Below are 20663 nucleotides of genomic sequence, written 5' to 3' on the forward strand. Positions count from 1 at the left end.
CATTTAACAAGAAGGCAAGAGATTCACCCATCAGCTTAGGAGACATTGTTTACGGTATCATTCATACGAGAGACAATATATTATCCCCAAAATTTGAGGGCCCATACAGAGTAATTAACATAAAAGCAAACAAAGTTTTAATTAAGTCACTGTCAACTGGCGAAGAGAAACAAGTTCATATTGACCAATTAAAACGAGTTTCAAGGGAATTATCCAATAATTATTCAGCATCGGATACAACCGAACAAGCGATCGTACCTCAAGAAACCAAGCAAGAAAACAACAATGATTACAAAAAGAAATTAAGGTCATATACCAAACAATCAAACATACAGTAGGTGGAACTGTTCCAATAAAATCTACAGTACATCATTTACGAGAATTAAATATCGATTTAAACTCCTTCTATAAATGAAATAACAATCAACCGTAACGCACATCATCACTATCATCGACCACAGCATGACCATATTAGGAAATTAATAGATTTTTTTTTCAGTAGGTAACGATGAAGGGACTTATGCTATGGGGTCTCCTCTACATAGCAAGAAGATATGCGCACTTAGACCCCCAACACATAGTACGACAAGGATGCCTCATAGCTCCAACGGCCATGACTTCAATCGTAAAAGACGTCATGAGTACTGAAATAAGTCTGGATTGCTTGTATGAATTACCCTCTTATCTAGAAAATCTCGCGAATTCTATGCGAACCCTGGACTTCATGATAGGAAGCTATGTTTCACAAGCACATAACACAAAGGAAGTGAATGAAATAGTGAAGTTAGCGAAATGGAAAATAGAACAGGCAAAGTCAACTATGCTCATCATGATCCAAGATCTCCTATCTTATGGAACGGAGGTATTGAGCGACAGGAACAACATCACACGTACTCGCCAAAAGCGCGGTTTGTTCGACATGGATGGCGCAGTTCTTGGGAACATCTTTGGATTGGCTACAGAGGATGACCTTAAAGAAATAAACAACAAATTTAATAAAATAGCTCAGGTACTAACATACCAAGATAAATTCATCACTGGACAGAACTCAGCAATGAAGACAATTGTGAAAACTCTGAAAACGGCAGAAAACATAGCTCTCGAAAGTGTAGATAAAATAAATGAAATGGAACGTAACATAACACTTTTCCAACACTTCTCCATCATCACAGAACATATTGACACGATTCTACTACAATTAGACAACACTAGAGATCGTTTCAGGGCACTTATGCAAGGAATTTCGAATGCTGGTGATGTCAAGATCACAATTGACTTACTCCTAGTTCATGAGCTACGTCAGATAATTAGTCAAGGCATACATAAACATAAATTGAGGCCTTTGTTCCGAAGTAGGGAATTCATGCAATGTTATCCATATTTAGAAGCAACACTAACACCATCAGTAGTACTTCATGTACCATTCATAACTGAAGACCTGTTCACAGTATACCAAATACACCCCTTCCCCTCTAAAAATAACAACACTTTGATCATCATCAACATCAGCACAGACACCGAACTCATAAAGGTCTCCAAGAGACGGAACACTGTCACTTTCGCAAGTGAATCAACGATTGAACAATAGTGCCGCACATCCTTACATGCTGTTCATCTTTGTCCTGCGTACATTTTCACGTTTCAGCCTACTGATACAGTCCCTTGTGAAATGGCTATCATCAGAAATGACATTATTCATAATCATTGCAACTTCACTTTTGCTCCAGATAAACCTGTACACCATGAACGCATCGGACACTCACAGTTTTTTTTATTTCACTCATAACACATCAGTTTACATAGTCTGTCCAGATATACCACCGTCTCATACTTCAGCCTCAGGATTATACATAGCACCAGACTACTGTGCGGAATTTACACCAGCCATGTCTACTTTATCCACCATCAATCACTACGCCATCCTCAATCATGCACACAAACATTTCCTCCCACTGCCTGATATGGACTTAAACATGAGCACAAGTATTAAGTTGACTTCACCTATGTTTGAAACTATGCAACTGATCAATGAAACAATGAAGCCCTGGGAAGATTTGAGTTTGAGTATGTTCAACCCATATTATGTGTATAGCCCGGCACCTACTGTCTGTATAATCTTCTGCATTGTATTTGCAGTATTGCTGTTCGCAATACACAGAATGCATGCAAGAATTGCAAATTTGGAGTCAGTATTTACTGGGGGTAGAGTTAACATCCAAGTTAACCCCCCTGAATGAAGTGTATATAGTATTATATATATATATATATATATATATATATATATATATATATATATATATATATATATACATAATACAAAGAAGAATGACCCATGATATAGAAGTATGGCATACCAGCACCATTATCTTTAAATGAAATATTAATAACTCTTACCATAATCTTAATTTTAAACTATTTTTGTTCTTGCATGTATGCATTTCACTACAATAACCCATGTACATACTGTATTACAATGAAATAGTTTACCTTAAGTGCATTTATTCAAATATGTATACAACTTGTTTAAAATGTAATATTACTGGATCACTGCAATTTACTATGAATATTATAATCCATATTATGTACTAATAGATTAGCATATGTCAATGATAATTGCTGTCGGAGGACCTTCAGCGGCGTGGCCGAGCAATGTTATGAATCCATATTATAATTACAAATCATAATAGATAGATAGATAGATAGACGGAGCTCCACGCAAGCCTGGGAAAGGGAAATGATCTTGCAAGTTAACTGAGGAAATGTTGACCATACACAGGAAGTAGCAAGTCAGGGGATGATATAGGTAGTGTGTCAGCGAGATAGCATACGAACAAAGCCGAGTGACCATACACACATACTCACACACAGATTTCTGGAACTTTCCAACCACAGTGTAACACACGTGATACGACCCCTGTTTCACCAGAATTTAGGAAGCAGAGCTCAGAAGGAGGCTGGCATTAGAACCGACAGGTAGTGGAGAGAGTAAACAAGAAAAGGGGCCCAACTAGACTTACTTATTATATTGTCTCTGTAAGACATACCCTGCTCAACTTAGATTTTCTCTGAAGATAATAAATTAAGATCAACTCACTGTATTCATCTTTAATTCCAACTACAAGTTCGTTGCAACTCTTTCGAAAGCCTTCCATGCCAGCTTCTCCTTGCCTCATTGAACTTGGTGGAACTCATCATTTTCGACAAGTTCACGAATTTGTGGGCCAACAAACACCCCTTATTTTATTTTTGCTTCACTTAGCCTCGGGAACTGGCTGGCTTAGTCTTGTCCATTTGTCTTAACGAACTTCTTCATCAGGCCCAACTTGATGTGTAAGGGCGGCAAGAGAATCTTCTCTGAGTCAACGATTGGGGATGCTGAATATTTTTCTGCCCTGGTTCCGATGACTGTTGAAGTGGCCAGTGTCGCTTGATGTAGTGCGAATCTCTTGCTCGGCTGTTCCATTCACAGAGAGAGGAACAGTACTTGGTGCATCTGGCCCGAAGACCTAGCAAGAGAGCAACAACTTTCAAATCGCCACAGAGCTGCCACTGATGTGATTCGTAGTTTATGCATCTCAGGAGCTGCTCCATGTTGTCGTAGGTTTCCTTCATATGTGCCACATGGCCAACTGGAATTGAAGGCAGTGTGTTGCCGTTATGTAGCAAAACAGCTTTGAGGCTGGTCTTTGATGAATCGATGAACAGCCTCCACTCAGAAGACTCCTAATATTGAAAGCCATCAACAATCCCTTGATGTCCTTGGAGGCAACAAGTTCTCCTTCCATAAAGAAGAATCGAACCAGCTCTCTTTGGAGGTCACGAAACGTGGAAATCCGACCATCGCTCGCTGGTAGATTCCACTGTTGTAGCCTCGACCCAAGTGCAATTCTAAATCTTTGACGAGATCGTTGAGTCTGGCATGCATTATGAGCTGTGGCTCGAAAGGAACTTATGACAGAAAATCTCGGTTATGTAATGTAGGATGCTCAAGAATGCAGCTTTCAACTTCTCCCTCTTCCTCATCTGACGCCAGTATGAATGCTTCTGGAGCCACAGAAACTGTCAGTGCGTCTCCACGGGCTACTGGTCGTATGGCAGATGGCATATTGGGATACTGCACTTCTTTTTCCTTGACACACCTGCACGTGGAGGAATCATGCAGAAGTAACAGTTGCTAATGTGATCTGTCGGTTCCCTCCAGACCATCGGCCCTGCTAACGGCATGGACTTCTTCTTCTCATTCAGCCACTGACAGAGGTTTGTCACACAGGTGTTACAGCATATGTTCGGGGCCCAGGTCTTATCCTGATCACCAATTTTGGAGCCACAATAGAGGTGGTAGGCCTTCTTGATCATGGCGGTTATTCTGCATTTTTGTGTGAGACACCACAAACATAGCAGTAGTTGTCGACATGGTTCACACAATTACGAGGCATTTCCACCAAACCTGCAAACACAGAACACACGTTTTTATTAGCGATTAGTGACTTGTTTATAGATGATTAATGTGATTTTGTATGTGACTTAATTGATTTTATTGGTGATTCAGTATCAGATATTGTCTTTTGATCATATCAGTCATTTAGATCACACATTCTTGTTTGAAATCGAGCTCGTTCTCTCGTAGTCCTTATAGCTCGACTGAATATTCGAGCTATTTATTGTATTCGGTGACATCTTGAAAACTAGAGCCAATCAAAATTTTTAAGTAGCAGTTTCGTTTTCAGTCAAGTAAGATTAATTTCATTTCAGAAGCATTTTGACTGTACACCAGTGTCATAGTTGCCAACATCTTGCACACCACTGAAGTTAAGCTTATTGGTCGATAATGTTATGGTTGTAAATTGCTGCATTTTTAAAATACTGTAGTTACATTTCCTAGTCTGTCATAGGTGGGGGCGCTCACTATCAATTCACTCGATCTAGTGCTGCTCTCGGATGACTGCCCTTTCCTCCTTCTTTCTTTCCTTCCTTCCTCTTATGTCTTTCTTTCCTTCTTTCTTTCCTCTTCTTTCTGTCTTCGGGTGGCTCTACACTAAGTGACAAGCCGAATGGTTTCCTGTACACCAGGAAAACTTTTACTACCCTGTGTGGTAACCATAAAACCAAGCTATGGCGGATTGAGCCTGTGTCGGTTTAGGTCCATGGGGTGGTTAGGGTTTCTTGCTCACGTAATGCCACTCAAGGATGAGTGAGGATGGTCACTCATCTTAAATGTCATGACCAACTTGCCTTGCCCCGGGCATCTACGATGCTCATGGGGAAAGACAGGCTTAGATGATATATGTATGTATGTACTGTACATTTGCACCGTACGTTTTCTTAGAGATTTATTGAATAATTCAACAAACAGCTCAGACATTTCATTCACTGCTCTTCAAAATGTGTGCAGATATATTATCTGGCCCTGGGACTTTATTCACTTTCAGTTTTCCAATGGCAAGTCGTGCATCATTCTCACTAACAATAATGTCGCTGACTATGTAACCCTCATCTAAGACAAGAATAGTTGGAGGGATGGAGTCTATTTGCAGCAATAAATACGGATGCAAAGAAAATATTGAAAATTTTAACCATCTCTACATCAAATGTATGTTGTCCATTATCTGCGACTAGTGGGCCAATTATTTGTGCTATTACCCTCCTGTTTCTGTTATAGCTGAAAAATTCCGTAGGGTTGTATTTCCTGATACGTGCAATATGAGCTTCAGTTTTTTTTTTTTTTTTTTTTTCACCCTCCTTTTCGTTATTCTTATGCTTTATGACGAAGGCCTTCATATATATTTCTATCAGTTTTGATTCTTTGTAGCAGTTTAACAGTTGATTGCTAATGTTTTTAGCTGATATGCAACGCTTAATATCTATTTTCGATTTTATGGGTTTAATATTTTTAGCAGACCATCTGTTCAATTTTGGAAGACATAACTTGACTGCATTACTGAGAATATCTGTAAATAATTCCCATTCTTCATTGACATCTACTGTTCGAACAATGAGACTCCAGTCACTAGAAACAAGAATTTTCTCTAATTTCTGAAAATCCGTTGTCTTGTAGTCGGGCACTTTCTCGTAACAAGCCCTGACATTGTCGTAATTGAATTTAATGTTGAATGTGACGATACGATAGTAACTAGCACTAAACATTATTTGTTACCATAACATTACTTACTAAGTTTTCAGATGTGAACAAAATCAGATCCATTATGCAACCTCGTCAGCTTGGGCAGTCAACGAGTTGATGCAGTGAACTTTCTTGCAAGTTGGTGTACACGACTAACTCTTTATGTGATGATAAGGAAGAATGCAGAGAGACAGAGATGAAGGAATGGAGAAAAAGTAGGAAGGAAGAAACAGAGAGAAGGAAGAGAGAAAAGAAAGAGGAAAAAGGAAAGTGTAGGAATGGAAGGAAAGAGAAGGATGAAATGAGGAAAGAAAGAAATATGTTAAAGAGAAAACGAAGAATGGGAGAAGGACGACAAAAGGAGGGAGAGTGAAAGGAAAGAAAATGAAATAAAGAGGACAGACAGAAGGTCTGTAAGAAGAAGCAGTAGGGAAAATAGATGAAGGAAGAGGGGGAGAAAAATGGGAAAGGAGAGAAGGAGGAATAAAATAATAACAATAGTAACATAACACTTTTGCCAGCCGCACCCACCCCTGCATTATTGTGAGGGGACAGAAATAATTATTTACGTGAGAGGCGATAGGGCGAACCAGGAGGCCCCACCTTGAATAAACTCTGACCAATGTCTATAGATGTGCAAAATATTGTGTGCCTAGGTAAAAACTAAGGCATTGCCTCTCCCGGGGGCAGTCTCCCATGTGGGCTGGTGTCCACTGGGAGTCTTAGCTTCCATAAAGCGAAGTCAGTGCTGACGTCTACCTGTATGAAAAATTTCGTGCTCCTGTCTAAAAAACCATGATCGTGTGTAAAAGCTTCGCCCAGAAATCTCGGGGGCGGACCCCTTCCCCCTGTGAGGGGTGGCCTTTGGGGCCCTCACTTTGCCTAAAAGTGTCCCTTGTAATGATCTATCATCATGAAAAATTTCATGCTCTTAGATGAAACAGTTATTGGCACTGTACCCTTCTGTAGCCAACCCCCCCCTCCTCCCACGGCCATGGGGAAAGGGGACCACTGGACATCTCACACCACCTAAAACATGGTCAGGTAAATGCTAGCCATTATGCAAAGTTTTGTGTACATTGGTTAAAACATATGGCCGTGCACACTAGCTTTGCCATGGCCTCCGGGGGCTGATCCTATCTATAGGTGAGGGTGGACCTTTGGGGATCCGAATAGGCTTGTAAACTGGCGATAGTTAAAATCTACAATTGTGTTCCTCTGTAAAAAACTGGCCGTGCCTAACGGTTTTTGCTTGGACACTCATTGGCCACAGGTATCAGACCCTGTCTAAAACTTTGCTCGTGGGGAGGTCTACTACTGTGCAAAATTTCGTTTTCCTAACACCCTTCCCATAAGATCTAGACCTAATGTACTTTCTTCACGACAGTACGGTGATTCAGTGAGTGTGTGAGAGAGGGAATGACCCAGTTAGGGACAAGCACATTTGGTAGCCTCTATGGGAGCAGTGATATGAGAAATGAAGAGGGGAAAAGGAGGAGAGAGGAGAACTAGAGAAAGGGAAAAGAGGAGAAAAACAGGAAAGAGGAGAAAGAATATAAATGTGTCAGGAGGAAAACAGGATAAGTCGACGAGATGGAGGAGGAACAGTGAATAAATTGTAAGGAGGGAAACAGGAAAGATGAGGAGAAAGAAAAGGGAAAAGAAGAAGGGGAAAGGAACAGTATGAGAGAATGTGTAAAACGAGGGAAAGAGAAAAAAGAAGGAAAGAAAGACGTAATAAGAGAAATTGGGAGAGGAAAAGGAAGGAAGGGGAAAAGGAAAGGGAGGATAAGGTAGAGAGGAAAAGAGGAAAGGAGAAAGACAGGGAAAGTGAAAATGAGGGAGAGAGAAAAGGAGGAAACAAAGACATGGAAATGTATTTGAAGAGGAAAACAGAGCAGTCATTGAAACAGAGAGAAGTAGGTAACGAGGAGAAAGATGAAAATTCGAGAGAGAGAGAGAGAGAGAGAGAGAGAGAGAGAGAGAGAGAGAGAGAGAGAGAGAGAGAGAGAGAGAGAGAGAGAGAGAGAGAGAGAGAGAGAGAGAGAGAGAGAGAGAGAGAGAGGAGTATGAACGTGGGAAGACAGAAGGGGGGATTGATTGATTGATTGATTTAGTAGAAACTGGCGGCGCAACTGCCAGGGTCATATACCGCCGGACAACAAGCTAAAAAACACAGCAAATAAATAGTGCATATTCAAAATAAAGTCAATAACTATTACTAGAAATAAAACGCTGAAAATAATAAAAGAAAGTTAAAAGAAAATATCAATTACTTATAAGAGTGGAAGGAGGCCCGCCTTCTGAAGAAAACTAAAAACATCAGTAAAATCGCTATAGGCTCCATCAAGCATTGAGGAGAGACAGTAGGCACCATCTGCCCCTCTATGCTTATGGAGGAATCTCTGACGCAGATCCCCCAAACTTGGACACTCGACCAGCAAGTGACGAACAGTAAGGGGAACACAGCAATCATCACAGTATGGTTGAGTCTCACCACTCATCAGGAACCCATGTGTAAGCCGAGAGTGCCCAATGCAAAGCCTAGCAAGAGCCACCTCCAATCTCCGAGGCATTGAAAGGAGAACCCTTGGCACAACAACTCTCTGAAAGACCTCTTATTATGAGCAACACCATCCCAGGGTCTCTGCCAACACGTATGAATTCTGCACTGCAAGTAAGGTGTTACATCAGAAGCAGGAAGCAGATAATATTATTGCAGAAAGTTACCTCGGGCCATTATCCATGGCGCAACCCTCGGGATCCGAACAGGACTGACAGGCACTGCTGACAAACCAAACTCCTCCATAATATCCCGAACCCTATAGCCAAATGGGTGAGGCACGTGAGGGTGTCTACTATAATACAAAAAACATGACTGTTTCATCACACATTCACAGACAAGTGAGTCTGGAAGGAGACGAATCCGAAGCCAGCACCGTGCTGCAACTGATGCAGTAGATCTAAGGAAGGCACACCAGCTTCCACCAACAAGCTGGGAATTGGAGACAACCAAAAAACCCCAGTTGTGAGGCAAAGACCAGCATGATACACAGCATCTAGCATTTTAAGTCTGGACTCTGTGGCAGAGGAGTATACCTCTCAGCCATATGACAGCTTGAAGGTTACAAACACCTGAAACAAATGCAAGAGCGTCCTCCAATCAGCACCCCAAGAGGTATGGGACAGAACCCTCAATAGATTGAGAGCCTTCATACATGATGCTTTAAGATTTGCCAAGTGTGAAACCCATGTCAAACGGCATTCAAACGTCAGGCCCAAGAATTTCGTCTCTGCCACACAACGGAGTCTCCTGCCACAAAGCTGGAGATCAGGGTCTGGGTGTACCCCTCTCAACCTACAGAAGTGCATAGCCACAGTCTTAGAAGGGGAGAACTTAAAACCCTTGGAAGTTGCCCAGGCAGAAATCTTGTCCAAGGCAAGTTGCATATGCCGCTCAATAGCAGACATGCCGGAGCCAGAAAACCATATAGCTAAGTCATCCACATAAAGGGATGAGGATACCCCAGCAGGCACAGTGTCATTGATACCACTGATGGCCACCGCAAACAGGGAAACACTTAAGACACTCCCCTGTGGGACACCTTCCTCCTGGCACAGTGGTGCAGAGAGGGTAGAACCCACACGGACCCTAAACACACGATCAGACAAGAAGTCTTCAAGCAACACAGGCAGATGACCACGTAAACCAAAGGCATTAAGGTGTTGGAGGATGCCATTGCGCCAGGCAGTGTCATAAGCCTTCTCAAGGTTAACCCCTACAACGTGGGGATGTTTTTGCGCTCCTTGCACGTCCTGCGAGGATATTCGCTCTCCGACTGACTTTTTAAAAGTATTTGCCAAAAATCAGTTATTAGCCCTAGAATATTATAACTGAATATGCCTATGGCACATACCTTCAGCTTTCTCCTGGGATGTTTGTTGAGCCTTCGTCGAGTACCGTAGGACTTGTGGAGACTTCTGAGTTGGGTAACGAGGTCTCCACTTTACACTTCCCGACACCCCGTAATATATATATATATTTTTTTATGTGCTCGACTCTGGGCATAGGCTTCACAGCTTGCTTTCAAGGCCCAGTAGTCCTCCAACGTACCACACACCTCTACATGCACCACTTCGGCACTAACACCCACCGTCCATACTGAATACATGCTAGGGCTGTCTCATACAGGACTGGTGTATTGGTATTAGCGGGGGTATTTTTACGACATGTCGGCGGGTCTTCTGGTAGATCAGTAAAGTCTGATTTCAGGAAAATCAAATTCTTAAACTGTTCCCTGCCCCAGCGGGATTTGAACCCGGGTCCGCTAGGACTGCAGGCCAACTCTCTACCGATTGAGCCACCTCCACCCTTATGATTACCACAGCCTGATATTATCAATAGAAACTATTCAATGATTTTCAAATAGTTTGGAATCCATACTCCAAAAAAAAACACTGTAAACAATGAAAATTACGAGTCCGTAAGAGCTTCCCACTTGCGCTCGCTACCTTCAGGTATTCTGTCATTTATTATTCATAAAAACACTCACACTGTATATTCCTATTACTTTATAACACTTTATATATATATATATATATATATATATATATATATATATATATATATATATATAAATTGATACGGAACAGAGAGAGAGATAATGAACACTTCAAGTGTGATACAGAGAGAGAGATAATGAACACTTCAAGTGAGAATACTAAAATCACTATTGTCCTGCAAAGTTCCAGGTTCAAAACAAAAGAGTTAGATAAAATTACAAGTTAAAGTTTAATGCTCAAACTAACAACTAAAGATTCAGGACTCATAAGGATAATGTAATGGCAAAAAACAGGTTAAATATATGGTTAACTGCAATAGCCTCTATTAACACGAAATTAGCAAGAGTAAATTTATCTAAGTCAGCCCTGATAAAATGAGAAAACAGGATAATGCTCAGTTAAAGCAAGATATATTATTACAGATACAAAATATTATTACTACTGGCTGGCAGTAAAACTTTACATTAATCAGAAAAACCTCACCAGGCCCACGAACCAACACCTTATGCTATACAGTACAAGAAAAAATGTAATAACACTTACACTCAAATTACACAGCAGCTAGATGGTTGGAGACTTCCTGAGCACTCACAAAAATAATAACACTGTACAGGGGAGGACAGAGATCTGAACAAAATGAGGAGTAGATCTAAGTGGCAATTAATGCAGAGACTGAGCTCATTATACAGGTATAGGGGCCGGCAGAGCTTGATACAACTTGTAAGAAGGATGTGCAAATGAAGCCATAGGGGACAAAGAGTTGACACTCCTGCTCTGAACAACAGAAAGAACGACTTACTCTACTATAAGGGGGAAAAGGGGGAGTGAGGTAGAACACGGAAGCTTGGTCACTATGGAAGCCACGAGATGAATCGTGATCAAACATGCAGCATACTGTACGTTAGAATTATACAAAGGATGATGGAATCATAGGCTATGTAACACCTCCCCACAAAAAAAAAAAAAAAATTTACAAAGGAAATTTCTTATTACTCTATAACAATCTGTCTAAAGTCAAGATAAGCAATCTGCAATAACATTTTCTTTCCCCTTGATATGTTGTATGTCTAATGAATACTCCTGAAGACGTAGACTCCATCTTGTCAATCTCTGATTTTTATCTTTAAACTTACTAAGGAATTTCAGTGGGTTATGATCGGTATAAATGACTATGGGGTCAAAACCAGAACACAAATAAATGAAAAATGCTATAAACCCAAAATCAAGGCCAAAAGCTCTTTCTCAATAGTTGAGTAGTTCTTTTGAGGTGGAGTGAACTCTTACTGTAATAAGATACAGGGTGTTCAATACCCTGAACATCCTCTTGCAGCAAAACAGCCGCAGCTCCTGTATCACTTGCGTCAACAGCCATCTTAAAAGGCTTAGCAAAATTTGGAGTAGCGAGCACTGGCTGACTTAACAGGATAGCTTTAAGTTTGCTGAAAGAGAATTCACAGTTATCGGTCCAGACAAATTTAACTCCCTTTATCAGTAGGTCTGTAAGTGGTGATACAAGAATTGAAAAGTTAAGAACAAATCTCCTGTAATAACCTACCATTCCCAAAAATCTTTGTAGCTCTTTCCTACTTTTAGGCCTGGGAAGATCACTTATAACCTGAACCTTAGCTGCTGCTGGTGCAACGTGTCCATCACCAATTACGTACCCAAGGTACTGAACTTTAGCTTGACCAAACTCACACTTTGATAAATTAGCTACAAGATTAGCCTGAACCAAACGCTCAAGAAATTTACTGACATGGCATAGGTGATCTTTCCAGTTGTCACTGAAGATTAATACATCATCAATATAAACAACACACCCTGCCAAACCCTCTGTTACAACATTCATGAGCTTCTGAAATGTGGCTGGTGCATTCTTCATACCATATGGCATTACAAAACATGCAAAAGTCTTTCCTAGTGTTACAAAACATGAGATCTCCCTAGCACGTTCAGTCATAGGTACTTGCCAGTATCCCTTTAACAAATCAAACTTGCTTATGTACCTAGCCTTTCCGATCTTGTCTATGCAATCTTCCACACGAGGGAGAGGGTAAGTGTCTGTTTTGGTTATCTGATTAACACATCTGTAGTCGATGCAAAGCCGCTGTGACCCACCTGGCTTAGGGACTAGAGTGACAGGAGAACTCCACTCGCTCTGACAGGGCTCAATCATCTTGTGGTCCAACAGGTAGCCAAGCTCCTTCTGGATGAGAGGAACTTTCACTGGGTTCACACGGTAAGGAGGCAGTTTAATTGGCTTTGCGTCTCCAACATCGACATCATGCATCAACACAGTGGTTCTTCCTGGAGTGGCACGGAACACTTGCGGGTACTCCTGCAGTAATGCCGAAAACTCCTGCCTTTCCTCAGGAGCTAGATGAGAAAGCTTAGTCTGGAGATCATTCATGATACCAGGATTCTTCCCCAAACTATCACTCAGGCTCATGCTGCATGGAAGAACTTCACTTGCAGACTCGGGTGGAACAGCTACAGTGCAGACTGGGTTATTTTCGTCCCGCCTGTGATGTAACTTTAGCATGTTGATATGACAAAGTTGCTTGTTCTTTCTACGATCTGGTGTGGCGATGACATAGTTGACATCACTGAGTTTCTTCTCCACAAAATAAGGACCACTAAACTTGGTTTGAAGAGGTTGCCCATGCACTGGTAGCAGAATCAACACCTGATCTCCTGGCTGAAAGTGGCGTAACCTGGACTTCTTATCATACCAAGTCTTCATCTTCTCCTGAGCAGCTCCTAAATTCTCTCTCGCCAGCTGTAAAGCAGTGGACAGTCGTTCTTTGAACTTCATCACATACTCCAGCAGGTTGACATCATCTTCCTCCAACAGCCAGCATTCCTTGAGTAGCTTAAGGGGTCCACTTACTTCATGGCCAAACAGTAGTTCAAAGGGTGAGAAGCCCAGTGATTCATTTGGAGATTCTCTTATGGTAAATACAACGAATGGAAGACCTTTATCCCAGTCTTTCTGATGTTACAAACAGTATTTCTTGAGCATCGATTTGAGTGTTTGATGATATCTCTCCAACGCTCCTTGGGTCTGGAGATGGTAAGCTGAAGACGTGATCTGGGTGATGCCAAACTCTTTCAGAGACTGCTTGAAAACATTTGACATGAAATTACTTCCCCGGTCTGACTGTACCTCCTTGGGCAGACCAAACTTTGTGAAGAACCCTAGCATTTCCTTAACCACGTTCTTTGCTGAGATATTTCTAAGTGGAATGGCTTCAGGATAACGAGTAGCCATATCAATCAGGGTCAACACATGAGAAAATCCTGAAGAAGTCTTAGGAAGAGGGCCCACAATATCCACAAACACACGGGTGAATGGCGCCTCAAACGGAAGAATGGGAACTAGAGGTGCAACCTTTTCGGTCTGATTACATTTTCCCACAACTTGACAGGTGTGACAAGACTTACAATACCAGGAAACATCTCTGAAGATACCTGGCCAGTAGAAGTGTTTCAAAATGCGTGCCACAGTCTTCCTCACTCCAAGGTGTCCTGCCAAACTGGAATCATGAGCCACTCTAATGATATCCTGCCTACAAACACGAGGGATGACAACTTGATGTACAACCTCCCATTCACAGTCGGCTGATGCTGTTGGGGGTCTCCACTTTCTCATAAGTACTCCTGACTTTATAACAAGTAGAAGCACCAGCTGACTCTTCCTCACTGCAAGCAGAGTTAGCTAGACCTTTCAACTCAGGGTCAGCAACCTGCAACTCAACCAACTCTTGATGAGACAAATTATCAACACTACGGAGTACTGCCTCATCTGGTGAGTGGTCCAAATTAACAAGAAAAGTGTCAGCTAGGATAACATCATCATCATCATTATCCTCTAAATCACCAGTAACTTTAGACTTAGCCCTAGTGACAGCACATGCAGAGAACACATCAGGGACATCACAATCCTGGGTCGCAGTCACTGGTTCACTAGACAACTGAGGAGCTGGACACAATTGACTTCCACCAATATCATTTCCAAGTAAGAAAGTTACACCTGACATTGGGAGTGTCTCAACCAACCCAACCATAATGGAACCATTAACAAAACCAGACTCTAAATTCACTCTGCACAGAGGGACAAAGAAGTAATTATTCCCTACACCTTGTAAGATTACAGTTTCATCAGAGGAATTAACATTAGAGCCTAGAACACTGGACAGCATAAGGGATTGGCAAAGCACCTGTATCACGATATATTTTAACTGATTTCCTGTTATTACTGTCCAGAGGATTGACAAAACCATGAGACAGGAAATTAGCACATGAACTCTTGAGAGTGTCACCCACGTTACTGCTCAAAAGAGGAGCTTCATCATGAGAATTTAATTTACTCCTCAAAGCAGGTTCAGTTAACTCGGTTAAAGAATTCTGGGAACTCTCAAGGGTGGACACTAGACCAATTGACTGAATATTTAAAGACTCCTTTTTGTTCACATCACGCTGTCTCCTGAAACATTTCTCCGTAGTATGACCAAGCTTACTACAATAAGTGCATTTACTTTTCTGAAATCTAGAGGTGGAGCTGGTATTTACTTCCTGAGAAACATCATCTTTATTCTCTTTCCTGTTACCTGTACTCTGAGTAGAGAACAACGTACTTACTCTCAGCTTTCCTTTTTTCTTTAGAATATCTCTTGTGAGTGAGAACATATTCATCAGCTAAAACTGCAGCATCAGACAAATTATCTATTCTTTTCTCATCAAGATATGGGCTTACATCTTTATTAATACACCTTTTGAAGTCCTCCAGCAAAATCATCTGCTTAAATTTATCAAAATCAGAATTTACATTCTTAGAATTTAACCACTGCTCTAACAGATCTTCTTTGATTTTTGCATACTCAACATGGGATTGCTTATCTTGCTTATAAGTTGTCCTAAATTTTACTCTATAGGCTTCAGGAACAAGCTCATAGGCCTTAAGAATCAAGCTCTTAACTACATCATAATTATCAGATTGATCCTGAGGCAAAGATGCATAAGATACTTGAGCTTTACCGGTGAGAACAGTTTGAAGGAGTACTGGCCAATACTTTTTGGGCCAATTAAAACCTGTAGCTACCCTCTCAAACAACTGAAAATACTTTGTTAAATCAGATTCATTAAAAGGAGGGACAAGTTTAAAATTTTTAGCCACATCGAAATCATCAGAGCTAGATGATCCAGTTCCACCTTGTTTCATGCGATACTCATGGTTTGCCTGAATCCTAGCAAGTTCAACTTGTGCCTGAAACTCAGCCTCCTTAGCACGAGCCTGAAACTCAGCCTCCTTAGCACGAGCCTGAAACTCAGCCTCCTTAGCACGAGCCTGAAACTCAGCCTCCTTAGCATTTGCCTGAAACTCAGCCTCCTTAGCACGAGCCTCGTGCAGGGCTAGCTGTAACTTAGCTATTTCAATCTGCGTATGCTCATCTGGAGGAGTTACATTAAACAAGCTTTCATTAATCATGTCAACAATTTGATCTTTAGAATGATGAGAGCGAACAGCAATTCCCAATTGTTTTGAGCAACAAGCTTAAGTTCATTCTTTGTTCTGTTTTCTACATCACAAACTGTTTGCATATTTGACAAAAAATCTTTGGCTTCATCAAGCGTAGTAATAGTAGACATCATGAATAAATCACAGTCACAAAATATCAAACAATATCCTTATGATAATATCCTGAATATCCTGATAAGAGGTCGCCAAATTTATGTTACGGAACAGAGAGAGATAATGAACACTTCAAGTGAGAATACTAAAATCACTATTGTCCCGCAAAGTTCCAGGTTCAAAACAAAAGAGTTAGATAAAATTACAAGTTAAAGTTTAATGCTCAAACTAACAACTAAAGATTCAGGACTCATAAGGATAATGTAATGGCAAAAAACAGGTTAAATATATGGTTAACTGCAATAGCCTCTATTAACCCGAAATTAGAAAGAATAAATTTATCTAAGTCAGCCCTTATAAAATGAGAAAACTGGATAATGCTCAGTTAAAGCAAGATATATTATTACAGATACAAAATATTATTACTACTGGCTGGCAGTAAAACTTTACATTAACCCGTCACGTCCCGAGGCTTTCCGCACCTCCGACATCCCCCAGTCCCGAGGTATTTTCGAAATTTTTTTTTTTGGCTAAAACCTTCGCTTTTGGTGAGAAACATCGAAAATTCATAGAGAAATCGCTCACCTGAGGTTTAAAGTGCCCAATCCAGGTAGGAGTTCCTCCTTACCTGAGTGGGTTTTCTAACATGCTGGCACCAAAGAAAACGAGTTCTATGGGAGGGTAACTATTTTATCCACTCATAAACGGTACTTATTTATTTACTTGGTACGAATGTATATGTAGTATGACAGTATATTGGTTTTCAAGCAGTAATAAAGGCATTATAAGCATTGTTTCACTCACTAACTAATCACCATACCTGACCTATTTTGCCACACTACCTGATCATTATTTCTGGCTGTTTCTTCTTCTAATGCTATGTAAACATTGTCCTCCACATTGTCATCGATTGGGGAATCACTCTGGCCCTGAATAACTTTACTAGCCAGGTCACTGGTAACAGGTCCTTTGCCAAGACAATGTCGTGAGGGGGGGAGGGGGGAGGTTATGCAGTGTAAGGCATTGTCCCTGCTTGGTATCTTGTACAGGAATAGAGGAAGGTGTCCCGTGTATACATACGAAAAATCACGTGCGAAAATTGAAAATTGTGCAAATTAGCGACCTTGCAATTGCACGACGTACTGGTACGTCGCCGGGACTGGCAAATGCAAATCGTGGTGACGTACCCATACGTCGTCGGGACGGGGCGGGTTAATCACAAAAACCTCACCAGGCCCACGAACCAACACCTTATGCTATACAGTACAAGAAAAAATGTAATAACACTTATACTCAAATTACACAGCAGCTAGATGGTTGGAGACTTCCTGAGCACTCACAAAAATAATAACAACTGTACAGGGGAGGACAAAGATGTGAACAAAATGAGGAGTAGATCTAAGTGGCAATTAATGCAGAGACTGAGCTCATTATTTAGAGGCCGGCAGAGCTTGATACAACTTGTAAGAAGGAGCGCAAATGAAGCCATAGGGTACAAAGAGTTGACACTCCTGCTCTGAACAACAGAAAGAACGACTTACTCAACTATAAGGGAGAAGAAGGGGGGAGTGAGGTAGAACACGGAAGCTTGGTCACTATGGAAGCCACGAGGTGAATCGTGATCAAACATGCAGCATACTGTACGTTAGAATTATACAAAGGATGATGAAATCATAGGATGTGTGACAAAATATATATATATATATCTGCAGTATTTATCCATAAGTTTTCTTCAGTAACAGTAGTCTATTGTCATTGTAGGCATTCAATTTCTCTTTCAGTAAAATACATAGAAAGCCAAGGTTTCACTTTCACTGTCATAACTTGAAGTATTTGTACTCATATTCTTATATTACTAATTATTTACATTTCTGTTTACATTTTCTATTGCATTTTCAATATTTACACTTCTATTTTACTTACACTATGTTATGCACTGTCATTTGTAGTAACTTATAAAACTATATTACACTGTTCAATCATATTTACATCCATTGCTATTATTTGCTATTTACACATTTTTTACACATTATTTACACAGTATTTACATTTTCTACTTGCACTTTTAGAACTGCTTCAGCTTGTGGTAATCAAAGAAGCAGGTAATGCAGAGGGGAACCTGGCACTCAGCACACTGCCAAGAGGTGCATTTGTGCTCAGGTGTGCATCTGGTGGTTTATGCACACACCTGGCACCTGCGGATCGCAGCTTTCCTCTTCGTTGTGGCAGGCATTTGCACCAGTCTGTGCCAATCCATGTATGCCTTCTGCTCAAGTCTGTCAGGAAGTCTAACAGAATGGCGCCTTGGAGCTGCTGTTGTCACCCTAACATATCTCTCAAGCAGCTGCTGAACACAAGTCCTGGCAAACAACCTCAGGGAGAAGGACTTGGGTGGTTTACCTTCATCTTGTACAGGATGAAGGCGTTCAGCATCGTCATGTCAATGAGATGCAGAAAAACTTTCCTGTACCACCTGGTATTCTTCCTGAGGCAGTCGATCTCTCCAATCATCATGTCGGACTTGTCCACCAGCCGCATGTTGATATTATAGTCGATGACAGCATCAGGTTTCCTCACAGGTTCGCCTGTCCTACGGTCGACCTTCCCACAGTCTTTCAGTTCCCCTTTGTGTATGGTGGTGAGCATGTGCACGACCCTCTTGTCGTGCCACCATGTTGCCAGGATCTTATCAGACTTGCGTAGGTGCACGTCTCCTCACTGCGAGTTTCCTGCCTCGGGGAATTTGGGGAAGTTGGCACCATTGCTCTTCACAGTGCTGCAGGAGCCGATGCCGTGCTCTGAAAGGTATTTAGCAAGTTTCGGTGCTGTATGGTAGTTGTCAGTATACAGCACATGATTCCCACCAAAATACCTTTCAAGCAGCACTTTCACTACACAGCCTGAGAAGCCAAGAGGGTGTGTTCTGTCCAGATCGACAGTGCTGGCTGAATAGATAACGAAGTCAAGGATGTACCCCGTCTTACAGTCGCACAGTACAAAAGAACTTGATTCCAAAGCGATGGCATTTGTTTGGAATGTACTGTACAAACCTAAGATGTCCTCTGAACAAAACCAAGGATTCGTCTATGACAACCTTCTGAAATGGGTGGAAGAATGACAAACTTATCCTTCATTCTGCTCAGAATCTCCCGGATCTTCCAGAGTGGGTCAGTCTGGGAAAGTACATCGTTGTTGGCAAAGTGCAGGTTTCCCATGATGTTCCAAAAGCGACCTTTGGCCATGTACTTACTGAAGGTGGGTGAGGGTAGTAAGGGGTCCATGGACCAGTATTCTTCCAACTCATGCTTCTTTGAATGTGGCATGAGAAGCATGAGGGCGAAGAACACATACAGCTCTTGCACTCCCAGCACAGTCCACTGTTGCATCTTCGCTTCACCTGCACCACTTGCAGCACGTTGTGACTCGTACATGTTTGTCTCATCACATATGTGCTGCATGACTTCGTCATCGAGGAAGGCCAAAAGGAACTCCACACACTCAGCATTCTCGTCAAGAGTGAAGGCAGGCTGTATCCCTGAGGAACTCTTGTCAAAATGGAGTTGTTCAGGGACGAAATCAGAACTTTCCGTCCACAGGAAGGCATCCAGGATTCCCTGTTGTGGCGGTGTAGGGTGGGTGAGGGTGGAGGGTGGCTGTGAGGCAAACTGGGCTGTTTAAAGGTCAATCTCACGGACCCTAGGTTGCCGTGTAGCACTAGCAGCCCTTACTCTAGTTGCTACTCTACTTTTACGAGTCAGGGATTTACCTCTTCCTCTACGGCCTGCCTTCATTGTAGGTGCTGGTGGAGACTCCGACGACGAAGACTCAGGAGAAAATTCCGCTGAAGATGAGGAAGAAATTAGTGAAGTGGGGCTGGGGGAGCGGGGTGGTGATTCACCTCGGGACTCATGGCGGGCTGGGTCATGCGGGGCCATTGTTCCGGGGCTAGCCAGCCGCCTTTTGACTCCCTTCCCAAATTCCTTCCCTTGCTGCTCTAAGAGCTCCTTTCCCTCGGAGCCAGGGTTAACCTGGGACACTGAAGCACTCGTACTTGAAGTTTCTGTCATGATTTCCTACCCATGCTCATCACACCATTCACCTGAAGGATCAAAGTCACTATCCATCATTATCATAGTTAATTCTGCCAGTTCACATTCCACTGCTGAGTCAGTACTTTACTGCTTCCCACACGAGTTTTTCTAGGGGTAGAGGTCACAGGACCCTTTTCAATGAGCACAGAAGGGGCGGAAATGGTGGGGCGCGAGTGCGACATAGTTTCACCTCAGAGGACAACAAGAAACTGAATGACGCGGCGTATATGGGCGGACACGGTTTGACAATGTCAGC

The sequence above is a fragment of the Coenobita brevimanus genome, chromosome 17 (genome assembly GCF_032717465.1).
Source record: "Coenobita brevimanus isolate Jiangsu-jjx chromosome 17, ASM3271746v2, whole genome shotgun sequence".
Taxonomy (NCBI): Eukaryota; Metazoa; Arthropoda; class Malacostraca; order Decapoda; family Coenobitidae; genus Coenobita; species Coenobita brevimanus.